The sequence below is a fragment of the Hoplias malabaricus genome, unplaced genomic scaffold (assembly GCF_029633855.1).
Source record: "Hoplias malabaricus isolate fHopMal1 unplaced genomic scaffold, fHopMal1.hap1 scaffold_248, whole genome shotgun sequence".
Lineage (NCBI taxonomy): Eukaryota > Metazoa > Chordata > Actinopteri > Characiformes > Erythrinidae > Hoplias > Hoplias malabaricus.
Window position 1 is genome coordinate 27,501 of NW_027101037.1, and position 13,092 is coordinate 40,592.

The window sequence follows — 13,092 nt, forward strand, 5'->3', positions numbered from 1 at the left end:
CGAGCCCGGGGTGATAGAGAACCGTGAACGCCGCGGTTAAAGACCTCGGGTATGGCAGTGGGCGGAATGAGACTTAAAGGAATATTGACGGAGCCAAGAGGGGCCTCCCCTGGAGGTCCCATGGCCGAGAAAAGTGCCCCGAGCCCGGGGTGATAGAGAACCGTAAAGCGCGCGGGTTTGGGGCTCGGGTCTTCCAGTGGGCGGAGTGAGACTTAAAGGAATATTGACGGAGCCATGAAGGGCCCCCCCTGGAGGTCCCATGGCCGAGAAAAGTGCTCCGAGCCCGGGGTGATAGAGAACCGTAAAGCGCGCGGGTTTGGGGCTCGGGTCTTCCAGTGGGCGGAGTGAGACTTAAAGGAATATTGACGGAGCCATGAAGGGCCCCCCCTGGAGGTCCCATGGCCGAGAAAAGTGCTCCGAGCCCGGGGTGATAGAGAACCGTAAAGCGCGCGGGTTTGGGGCTCGGGTCTTCCAGTGGGCGGAGTGAGACTTAAAGGAATATTGACGGAGCCATGAAGGGCCCCCCCTGGAGGTCCCATGGCCGAGAAAAGTGCCCCGAGCCCGGGGAGATAGAGAACCGTAAAGCGCGCGGGTTTGGGGCTCGGGTCTTCCAGTGGGCGGAGTGAGACTTAAAGGAATATTGACGGAGCCATGAAGGGCCCCCCCTGGAGGTCCCATGGCCGAGAAAAGTGCTCCGAGCCCGGGGTGATAGAGAACCGTAAAGCGCGCGGGTTTGGGGCTCGGGTCTTCCAGTGGGCGGAATGAGACTTAAAGGAATATTGACGGAGCCAAGAGGGGCCTCCCCTGGAGGTCCCGTGGCCGAGAAAAGTGCCCCGAGCCCGGGGAGATAGAGAACCGTAAAGCGCGCGGGTTTGGGGCTCGGGTCTTCCAGTGGGCGGAGTGAGACTTAGAGAAATGATGACGGAGCTAAGAGGGGCCCCCCCTGGAGGTCCCATGGCCGAGAAAAGTGCTCCGAGCCCGGGGAGATAGAGAACCGTAAAGCGCGCGGGTTTGGGGCTCAGGTCTTCCAGTGGGCGGAGTGAGACTTAGAGAAATGATGACGGAGCTAAGAGGGGCCCCCCCTGGAGGTCCCATGGCCGAGAAAAGTGCTCCGAGCCCGGGGAGATAGAGAACCGTAAAGCGCGCGGGTTTGGGGCTCAGGTCTTCCAGTGGGCGGAGTGAGACTTAGAGAAATGATGACGGAGCTAAGAGGGGCCCCCCCTGGAGGTCCCATGGCCGAGAAAAGTGCTCCGAGCCCGGGGAGATAGAGAACCGTAAAGCGCGCGGGTTTGAGGCTCAGGTCTTCCAGTGGGCGCTCGTTCCAGCGGCGCGGGCTGAATGGTTTAGTCCGAGGAGGAGTGCTTAAGTGTGGGCCGGATAGGTTCGAGAGGTGCGCTGGGTTCCTGGAGGTCCAGCCCCGGAGGTTTGGAGCGGGCGATGGAGCTAGCGAGGCCGAGTCGGGTGAGCCTGGGCCGGGCATGGGCGTTGGCGGCGATGGGGGTCTTCTCCCCGGAGGTTTGGAGCGGGCGATGGAGCTAGCGAGGCCGAGTCGGGTGAGCCTGGGCCGGGCATGGGTGTTGGCAGCGACGGGGGTGTCTTCCCCGGAGGTAAGTACCGTGGGGGGCAAGCGTGAGATATTCCAGGCCGGGAAAAGTGAGCTAAATTCGGCAAAGCGTTGTTAAAAAGGGGGTTCGGTTGATTTTTTTGTTAAATCTAAACGAACAAAGGGTGCGAGGCGTGAAAATTGCATTCAGCCGTGATTTTTTGGCAAAGTGCTAACCCTAGTGGTCTCCCAGTGGGACGTTTTAAAGTAGGACTTAGAAAAATTTCTGACCCTCTTCGCCCTAGGTAGCAAGCCCAAAACGGAGCACCTCGGAGTGGTAAAAATTCAGAGGGCATGGGGGTTTCCAGTGCGGTGCCGTCAGGACATTAGGGTTCCTTTAGAAAAGACGAAAGTTTGGGTACACCGTATGTAACTATGACAAGCCCAAGGCTCTGGTTCGCCTGTGGGCATGAATATAGTGAGATTTCCGCGTTATCTCACTGGAGGTGACCCCGGAACGGTTCAAAACCTAAGTCGAGACTTCCATGGAACCCCGATGATGGGAGTTTGAAGCCCGAGGAGTGACGCCCTCTGGGCTAAGGTTGCTGGTAGGTTCGGCCCCCCTCTCTGGAGGTCTAAATGACTTCCATGGACCCCGGTGATGCGAATTTGATGCCCGAGGAGTGACTCACCTCTGGGCTAAGGGTGGTGGTATGCCCAGCCCCCCCTCTGGAGGTCTCGAATGACTTCCATGGACCCCGGTGAAGCGTATTTCATGCCCGATGAGGAGCACACCTCTGGGCTAAGGGTGGTGGTATGCTCAGCCCCCCCTCTGGAGGTCTAAACTGACTTCCATGGACCCCGGTGATGCGAATTTGATGCCCGAGGAGTGACTCACCTCTGGGCTAAGGGTGGTGGTATGCCCGGCCCCCCCTCTGGAGGTCTCGAATGACTTCCATGGACCCCGGTGAAGCGTATTTCATGCCCGATGAGGAGCACACCTCTGGGCTAAGGGTGGTGGTATGCTCAGCCCCCCCTCTGGAGGTCTAAACTGACTTCCATGGACCCCGGTGATGCGAATTTGATGCCCGAGGAGTGACTCACCTCTGGGCTAAGGGTGGTGGTATGCCCGGCCCCCCCTCTGGAGGTCTCGAATGACTTCCATGGACCCCGGTGAAGCGTATTTCATGCCCGATGAGGAGCACACCTCTGGGCTAAGGGTGGTGGTATGCTCAGCCCCACTCTCTGGAGGTCTAAACTGACTTCCATGGACCCCGGTTGTCCGAATTTCATGCCCGAGGAGTGACGCCCTCTGGGCTTAGGGTGGTGGTAAGCCCGGCCCCACTCTCTGGAGGTCTAAACTGACTTCCATGGACCCCGGTTATCCGAATTTCATGCCCGAGGAGTGATGAACCTCTGGGCTAAGGGTGGTGGTAAGTGCAGCCCCCCCTCTGGAGGTTTCCAAAACCTAAGTCGAGACTTCCATGGACCCCGGTGATGCGAATTTCAAGCCCGAGGAGTGGTGCCCTCTGGGCTAAGGGTGGTGGTAAGCCCGGCCCCCCCTCTCTGGAGGTCTAAAAGGACTTCCATGGACCCCGGTATAGCGTATTTCATGCCCGAGGAGTGACGCCCTCTGGGCTTAGGGTGGTGGTAAGTGCAGCCCCCCCTCTGGAGGTTTCCAAAACCTAAGTCGAGACTTCCATGGACCCCGGTGATGCGAATTTCAAGCCCGAGGAGTGGTGCCCTCTGGGCTAAGGGTGGTGGTAAGCCCGGCCCCCCCTCTCTGGAGGTCTAAAAGGACTTCCATGGACCCCGGTATAGCGTATTTCATGCCCGAGGAGTGACGCCCTCTGGGCTTAGGGTGGTGGTAAGTGCAGCCCCCCCTCTGGAGGTTTCCAAAACCTAAGTCGAGACTTCCATGGACCCCGGTGATGCGAATTTCAAGCCCGAGGAGTGGTGCCCTCTGGGCTAAGGGTGGTGGTAAGCCCGGCCCCCCCTCTCTGGAGGTCTAAACTGACTTCCATGGACCCCGGTGTAGCGTATTTCATGCCCGAGGAGTGACGCCCTCTGGGCTTAGGGTGGTGGTAAGCCCGGCCCCCCCTCTCTGGAGGTCAAAATTGACTTCCATGGACCCCGGTTATCCGAATTTTATGCCCGAGGAGTGACGCCCTCTGGGCTAAGGGTGGTGGTAAGTCCGGCCCCCACCCTCTGGATGCGTTCAAAACCTAAGTCGAGACTTCCATGGACCCCGGTGATGCGAAGTGACATGCCCGAAGAGTGGTGCCTTCTGGGCTAAGGTTGTGATAAGCCCGGTCTCTCCTCTGGAGGTCTGTGGTTTTAAAGTGAATATTTTCTAAGTCCCTCACCTGAGATTTTAAGAGAATCAGGACCCTCCTCAAGCCTCGTAGCGAGTCCGAGGGAGGTTCATCGTTGTCGGCTATGCGAAAGGGGTTCAGACGCCTCTAATCCTGTGGGCATATGGTTTCTCAGCCTGGTGCCGTCGGGATATTAGGGAGGCATTAAATCAGACGTAAGTTTGGGTAACAGCGATGCGAAACGCTATGCCCAAAGGAGTGGCTTCCCGATGGGCTTGAAATAATGGGAATGTCCGCTCTGCTTCCCTGGATGTGTTCAAAACCTAAGTCGAGACATCCGTAGACCCCGTTGATGCGAATTCCATGCCCGAGGAGTGACGCCCTCTGGGCTTAAGGGTGGTGGTAAGCCCGGCCCCACTCTCTGGAGGTCTAAACTGACTTCCATGGACCCCGGTGATGCGAATTTCATGCCCGAGGAGTGGTGCCCTCTGGGCTAAGAGTGGTGGTAAGACCGGCCCCACCCTCTGGATGTCTAAAATGACTTCCATGGACCCCGGTGATTCGAATTTCAAGCCCGAGGAGGTGCACACCTCCGGGCTAAGGGGATGGTTTGGGTGGCCTCCCCTCTGGATGTGTTCAAAACCTAAGTTGAGACATCCATGGACCCCGGTTATCCGAATTTCATGCCCGAGGAGTGACGCCCTCTGGGCTAAGAGTGGTGGTAAGACCGGCCCCACTCTCTGGAGGTCTAAAATGACTTCCATGGACCCCGGTGATGCGAATACACAAGCCCGAGGAGTGGCACACCTCTGGGCTAAGGGGATGGTTTGGGTTGCCTCCCCTCTGGAGGTCTAAAATGACTTCCATGGACCCCGTTGATGCGAATACACAAGCCCGAGGACTGGCACACCTCTGGGCTAAGGGGATGGTTTGGGTTGCCTCCCCTCTGGAGGTCAAAAATGACTTCCATGGACCCCGTTGATGCGAATACACAAGCCCGAGGACTGGCACACCTCTGGGCTAAGGGGATGGTTTGGGTTGCCTCCCCTCTGGAGGTCAAAAATGACTTCCATGGACCCCGTTGATGCGAATACACAAGCCCGAGGACTGGCACACCTCTGGGCTAAGGGGATGGTTTGGGTTGCCTCCCCTCTGGAGGTCAAAAATGACTTCCATGGACCCCGTTGATGCGAATACACAAGCCCGAGGACTGGCACACCTCTGGGCTAAGGGGATGGTTTGGGTTGCCTCCCCTCTGGAGGTCAAAAATGACTTCCATGGACCCCGTTGATGCGAATACACAAGCCCGAGGACTGGCACACCTCTGGGCTAAGGGGATGGTTTGGGTTGCCTCCCCTCTGGAGGTCTAAAATGACTTCCATGGACCCCGGTGATGCGTATTTAAAGCCCGAGGACTGGCACACCTCTGGGCTAAGGGGATGGTTTGGGTTGCCTCCCCTCTGGAGGTCTAAAAATGACTTCCATAGACCCCGGCGAAGCGAATTTAAAGCCCGAGGACTGGCACCCCTCTGGGCTAAGGGGATGGTTAGGGTGGCCTCCCCTCTGGATGTCTAAAATGACTTCCATGGACCCCGGTGATGCGAATACACAAGCCCGAGGAGTGGCACACCTCTGGGCTAAGGGGATGGTTTGGGTTGCCTCCCCTCTGGAGGTCTAAAAATGACTTCCATAGACCCCGGCGAAGCGAATTTAAAGCCCGAGGACTGGCACCCCTCTGGGCTAAGGGTGGTGGTTAATCCGGCCCCCCCTTCTGGATGTGTTCAAAACCTAAGTCGAGACATCCATGGACCCCGGTGATGCGAAGTGACATGCCCGAGGAGTGGCGCCCTCTGGGCTAAGGTTGTGATAAGCCCGGTCTCTCCTCTGGAGGTCTGTGGTTTTAAAGTGAAAATTTTCTAAGTCCCTCACCTGAGATTTTAAGAAAATCAGGACCCTCCTCAAGCCTCGTAGCGAGTCCGAGGGAGGTTCATCGTTGTCAGCTATGCGAACGAGGTTCCAATGCCTCAAATCCTGTGGGCATATGGTTTCTCAGCCTGGTGCCGTCGGGATATTAGGGAGGCATTAAATCAGACGTAAGTTTGGGTAACAGCGATGCGAAACGCTATGCCCAAAAGAGTGGCTTCCCGATGGGCTTGAAATAATGGGAATGTCCGCTCTGCTTCCCTGGATGTGTTCAAAACCTAAGTCGAGACATCCGTAGACCCCGTTGATGCGAATACCGAAGCCCGAGGACTGGCACACCTCTGGGCTAGGGTGGGGATAAGATATGCCCCCACCCTCTGGAGGTTTTCAAAACCTAAGTCGAGACCTCCATAGACCCCGGTGATGCGAATACCGAAGCCCGAGGACTGGCACCCCTCTGGGCTAGGGTGGGGATAAGATATGCCCCCACCCTCTGGAGGTTTTCAAAACCTAAGTCGAGACCTCCATAGACCCCGGTGATGCGAATACCGAAGCCCGAGGACTGGCACCCCTCTGGGCTAGGGTGGTGGTTAATCCGGCCCCCCCTCTGGAGGTTTTCAAAACCTAAGTTGAGACCTCCGTAGACCCCGGTGATGCGAATACCGAAGCCCGAGGACTGGCACCCCTCTGGGCTAGGGTGGTGGTTAATCCGGCCCCCCCTCTGGAGGTTTTCAAAACCTAAGTTGAGACCTCCGTAGACCCCGGTGATGCGAATACCGAAGCCCGAGGACTGGCACACCTCTGGGCTAGGGTGGTGGTTAATCCGGCCCCCCCTCTGGAGGTTTTCAAAACCTAAGTTGAGACCTCCGTAGACCCCGGTGATGCGAATACCGAAGCCCGAGGACTGGCACACCTCTGGGCTAAGGGGTTGGTATGCTCGGCCTCCCCTCTGGAAGTCTAAAAATAATTAGAAATATTTCTAAGTTCGACAACGAGCACTGGCAGAACTGGACCAAAGACTTCCATACACCCCGGTGATGCGAAGTTTCAAGCCCGAGGAGTGGCACACCTCTGGGCTAAGGGGATGGTTTGGGTTGCCTCCCCTCTGGAGGTCTAAAAATGACTTCCATGGACCCCGTTGATGCGAATACACAAGCCCGAGGACTGGCACACCTCTGGGCTAAGGGGATGGTTTGGGTTGCCTCCCCTCTGGAGGTCTAAAAATGACTTCCATGGACCCCGTTGATGCGAATACACAAGCCCGAGGAGTGGCACACCTCTGGGCTAAGGGGATGGTTTGGGTTGCCTCCCCTCTGGATGTCTAAAATGACTTCCATGGACCCCGTTGATGCGAATACACAAGCCCGAGGACTGGGACACCCTCTGGGCTTAAGGTGGAGGTAAGCCCGGCCTCCCCTCTTTATTAAAAAAAAAACTCTAAGTCCCAACGGCAAATGCCAGAGCTTTAAGCCGAAACTCAAGAGAGTTCGATCGGTATAACTGACTTGACTATCTGCCCTTAGCCCCCGATGGTTCATTCTATATATGCCCGGAGAAGTGGCTGGTTTCCGGGGCCAAAAAAGCCAAATGGTCTCCTATATTCATGCGACGGGTGCCTAAAGGTAAGTTTACCGCCCCCAGTGAACTGCCTAAGGTCCATAGGCCTCCGACCACTGCTCCCTTAGCGGGGCGGTGGAACGGGCCGCCCGCCGACAAAGTTAACTGTTAAACCCATTTAATTTCAATGACCTTTAGTTCCAACTCCCTCCCTGGGGGGGATTGGTTCTATATATGCCCGGAGAAGTGGCTGGTTTCCGGGGCCAAAAAAGCCAAATGGTCTCCTATATTCATGCGACGGGTGCCTAAAGGTAAGTTTACCCACCCCGGTGAACTGCCTAAGGTCCATAGGCCTCCGACCACTGCTCCCTTAGCGGGGCGGTGGAACGGGCCGCCCGCCGACAAAGTTAACTGTTAAACCCATTTAATTTCAATGACCTTTAGTTCCAACTCCCTCCCTGGGGGGGATTGGTTCTATATATGCCCGGAGAAGTGGCTGGTTTCCGGGGCCAAAAAAGCCAAATGGTCTCCTATATTCATGCGACGGGTGCCTAAAGGTAAGTTTACCCACCCCGGTGAACTGCCTAAGGTCCATAGGCCTCCGACCACTGCTCCCTTAGCGGGGCGGTGGAACGGGCCGCCCGCCGACAAAGTTAACTGTTAAACCCATTTAATTTCAATGACCTTTAGTTCCAACTCCCTCCCTGGGGGGGATTGGTTCTATATATGCCCGGAGAAGTGGCTGGTTTCCGGGGCCAAAAAAGCCAAATGGTCTCCTATATTCATGCGACGGGTGCCTAAAGGTAAGTTTACCCACCCCGGTGAACTGCCTAAGGTCCATAGGCCTCCGACCACTGCTCCCTTAGCGGGGCGGTGGAACGGGCCGCCCGCCGACTAAGTTAACCCATAACCACTGATCGTTTAAGTCTTAAGGCCGGTCGGACCTCGTAAAAAGTCTCCCTCTGGGAGGATCACCCAATCTCCACCCCCCCTCCATCTCCAAACCGAAGCAAGTACCACACGGGAACACTCTGTTTGGGGATTCAGAAATAAATGTATTTATTTCGCAGTAAAACATATCAAAGCCACGGGGGTGCAGAAACACGGAGTGAATCCCGGCTGGGTTGCGCTTTGAAGAGGGTCCGGTTCAGGCCGTTTCGAGGGCGGAAAGACGGTTCTCACGAGCCCGCATCACATCGGCCGCAGAGAGGCCGGCTCGGTAGAAGGCCCGGGCAGTGATGTTGGAGTGGCACATGCTTGTCGTCACTCGATCTCTATCTTCGGCCGGCAGAGTCGAAACCTGAAACAGAGGTGCGAGGTGTCAGAAGTAGGAAGGCCGGGGTTAAGAGCCCACATAAGTCGGATTAAGTTCAACACTCACTTGGTTCGAAACAGCCGTGCGGATCAGGTTGAAGGCCACCGCGCCTCCGAGGCCCGCATCCGTCCACGCGATCCGAAGCAGTGAGTTTGGCTTGCGCAGCTGGTTCCCCCTGTCCAAGAACACGAACCCGTCCCGGGCCCCGTGTAAGTCGCTGAGTGCGGTCAACCAGGCCAGCTCTGTGGCAGACAACCCGATCGGAGCGTCCCCGAACGAGGCGTTGGTCTTGTGTTCACGAACATAAACCACGAAGCCGGTGCCATCCGTGGTGCTGGCTTGCCTCAACTCTCCAACCGTCAGGTTGAGAAACACAACCGACCGGTGACCGGTTAAGACAGACAAAAGGCCGAGCAGGTACCCCTGGAGCATCCGTAGCGTCGACCGGCGGGCGGTGTCCCCCGTCCGGGCCGCGTCTATGAGCTCTGGGATTCGGGTCTTAGCGTGGCTTAGGAAGACCCTGAAATCCGAAGGTTGCGGCAAGCGACTCAGCTTCGCTCTCTTCACGCGCTGGCGATGGCCCAGAATCGTGCGTGCGATGTCCCGATGAGCCTTGGCGAAGGTCAGCTTCAGCCTCTGGAGCTCTTCGGGGCTGACCCCGGCGGTCTCTGGGTCGAAGGCAGCGACGTGGGAGACGAACGCCTTGGCGCTGTGCAGGTAACACTTAACGGTTGTCGAAGCGTAACCCAGTTTCTGAAGGCTCTGTACCCAAGTGGGAACGTTCGTGTGATGGACGAAAGACAGGTCTGTGAATTGGCAGCCGGGCGGGGCGCAGTGAAGCAGGAACCGAATAACGTGGCCCCGTCGCTGGCGAGAGTTCTCGATGTCCTTCGGTGACGCGTCGACCCGCAGGTAGAACTTCTGAAAGTCGTCTACCGAACGGCTGACGTAGGTGTCCCGAAACCGATGCGGGATCACGAGCTGCCTCCCCCGGGAGGTTCGCCGTGCCCGCTCGGTCTCTGAATCCGTGTCCGAGGTGGATTCGGCAGGGGAAGACTCGCTCGGTTGGTAGTCGCTGTCGACCGGCTCCGGCGTGGCTTGGCCCGTAGTGGCTTGGCCCGGGGAGGCTTGGTCCGGCGAGGCTGGGTCCGGCGAAGCTGGGTCCGGCGTGTTGGGTCCCGGCGTGCTTGGGCCCGGCGTGCTTGGGCCCGGCATGGCTGGGTCCGGCATGCTGGGGCCCGGCGTGCTGGGGCCCGGCGAGGCTGGATTCGGGGAACAGGATACCGAGGGCGGTGGAGGGTTCCGCGGCTTAGACTGTTGATAGCGACGCAGAAGGTGGATGGTGCGAAGGCGTCGAGCGGCAGAGAGAGCGATCCGAAGGGCGAGGCCTTTGAGGGAATGCGCCGAGCCCAGGTGATCCGCCGGCGAAGAGAGAGACGGCAGGCCGCAGAGAGGGCAGTCGAGCTGGGACGAATTCTCCCCACTTTGGTCCAGTCCCCGGAGAAAGTCAATGTCGGCAGATCCAAGGCGGTGGAAGGTGGTATAATGGGAAGTCAGATCCGTAATGGCTTGCTCGCAGAGCGGGCAAGCATCAGGCGTGGTTGGCTCCGGCGTGCTTGGGTCCGGTGAGCTTGGGTACAGCATGGTTGGGTCCGGCGTGCTTGGGTCCGGCGTGCTTGGGTCCGGCGTGTTCGGGTCCGGCGTGTTCGGGTCCGGCGTGTTCGGTCCCGGCGTGCTCGGTCCCGGCGTGCTCGGTCCCGGCGTGTTCGGTCCCGGCGCGCTCGGTCCCGGCGTGCTTGGTCCCGGCGGCGAGGCTGGATTCGGGGAACGGGATCCCGAGGGCGGTGGAGGGTTCCGCGGCTTAGACTGTTGATAGCGACGCAGAAGGTGGAGGGTGCGAAGGCGTCGAGCGGCAGAGAGAGCGATCCGAAGGGCGAGGCCTTTGAGGGAATGCGCCGAGCCCAGGTGATCTGCCGGCGAAGAGAGAGACGGCAGGCCGCAGAGAGGGCAGTCGAGCTGTGATGAATTCTCCCCGCTTCGGTCCAGTTCTCGGAGGAAGGCTGCGTCGTCCGGTCCGAGTCTGTGGAAGATGGTAAAGTGGAAAGTCAGATCCGTAGCAATGGCTTGTTCGCAAAGCGGGCAGCTATCCATGGTGAGAGACTGACGGCTCCGAGTGAAGGCGACCCCTTATATAGCCCCCGGTTCGTGCATAATTAGGGGTTATGGGCGTTGATCGCTCCCGTTCGCGTTCGACGTTCGCCCATCTTGGGTGTATGAACCAATGAGAACCAAGACCGATAGCGTATTACTGCCAAAATTAGTCCCGGTTTCCGAGCCAGGTGCCGGGCAGAGCGATGGGGAGTGGTCCCCAAGGTCCGTGGGGCCTACCACTGTCATAAATCCGAGTGGCTTCCACTCGGTCCGCCTCGACCGGGTACCTTTAAGGTCAAGTCCCAACCCCGGATCTCGTATCACGGTGGTATTGGGACTGCCTGTGGGTCTATAGGCCACCGACCATCTGCCCACTTGTGGGGCGGGTGGAACGGGCCGCCCCGTCGATTGTTATAAGCCCGTTGTGTCCACCCCGATGATTCGTTCGATGTATGCCTGGGAAGGTAAAACATTCCTGGGCATGGGGGGTCGAGCGTATGAGGGGTTTCCCCCGTCCCGAAAGAGAGAGTTTTCCGACCGATGATTCGTTCGATATGCCTGCCCGGGGAGGGTCAACTTCCCTGGGCACCGGGGGGTCGAACGTATGAGGATTGTCCCCCTTTTTAAACCCATAAATTTGCCCGTGCGCGAGTCGACGGGGCCGCGTAACCCCCCGAGGCGTTGGCCGGCGGTCATCCGCCGGTCCGTGGGATCTCCCGACCTTTCCCCTCCTTTGAGCGGGACGTGGGAGCGCACCACCGGGCCCCCGGCTGGAAACGGCCGGAGGCAAAGAGCGCATTAGAGGTGACACGGATCGGTCTTCCACAGACCGCGGCTGGAAGTTCGCAGGGTCGGCCTACGGGATCCGACCCTTCGTCTTCTTAAACGCAGACTTCCGTAGGCTCCGGGGGGCGAAACCGTAAACCTTTGCCGACCTCCTCGCACTGCGAGGGGGCCAGGATTTGCGGCTTGTCCGCGTATCGGTCCTACCAAGGACCGCGGCTGGAAGTTCGGTGGTGAGCCCTCGACCTTACGAGATTGAGGGCAAAACCCTTCGTCTTCTGAACATCAGACGGCTCCGGTGGTGGCGTACCGTAAAAACCTATGCCGACTTCCTCGCGCTTTGAGGGGGCCAGGATTCTCTTCCATTCTCTTCCCTTAACGGCTGTCCTTCACGGCCGTTCGAGCTCGGTATACGCGGAGCACCAGGGGCAGGCTTCTAAGCCTAAATACAGTGCTTAGAGCGATCCTCCCCACCTTGTGCTCCCAGCCTCCATGGCTCGTGGATGCCCGTAAGAGGCATGTCCGCTTGTCCAGAACGGTTCCGAGGGGGACTTAGTCGGCCGGTCGATCCAACAGTAGGTCCGTTCAACGTCCGCGTCGGTGGTGCCTTAGGGTCGGGATCCGTTTGAGGGAAGGACCCGGCCCCTAGCCTGCACCGTCCGGGCGAGAATCATACGTTTTCCAAGTTGCCAAGTCGATTGCAGACCCCCACAGCGGGGTCGCGTTCGATCCTCTTCGCTGGTGTCCCCTGAGATCACTCTCACGGGCTCCATGCGCCCCCTCTCTTTCCCCGTCCGGGGTTTGAGATCCAAGGGGGGTCGGTCTGGTTGATCCTGCCAGTATTATATGCTTGTCTCAAAGATTAAGCCATGCAAGTCTAAGTACACACGGGTTTTGGTACAGTGAAACTGCGAATGGCTCATTAAATCAGTTATGGTTCCTTTGATCGCTCCACACGTTACTTGGTATAACTGTGGTAATTCCAGAGCTAATACATGCAAACGAAGCGTTGGAAGGGTTCTGGGGGTCGGCGTGAAATGCTCTCCCGGCCCCTGTCCCCCGGATACGTGCATTTATCAGAACCGAAAAACCCTCCCGGCTCCGGTCGGGTCGCTTTGGTGACTCTAGATAACCTCTGGCCGATCGTTAAGCCCTCCGGGGCGGCGACGTATCATTCGAGTGTCTGCCCTATCAACTTTCGACGGTAGGCTACGTGCCTACCGTGGTGACCACGGGTAACGGGGAATCTGGGTTCGATTCCGGAGAGGGAGCCTGAGAAACGGCTACCACTTCCAAGGAAGGCAGCAGGCGCGCAAATTACCCATTCCCGACACGGGGAGGTAGTGACGAAAAATATCGATGCGGGTCCTATGATCCTGTGGAGCGTAATCGAAATGAACTCAATCTATGTCCGTGAGTGATGACCCATTGGAGGGCAAGTCTGGTGCCAGCAGCCGCGGTAATTCCAGCTCCAATAGCGTATGCTAAAGTTGCTGCAGTTAAAA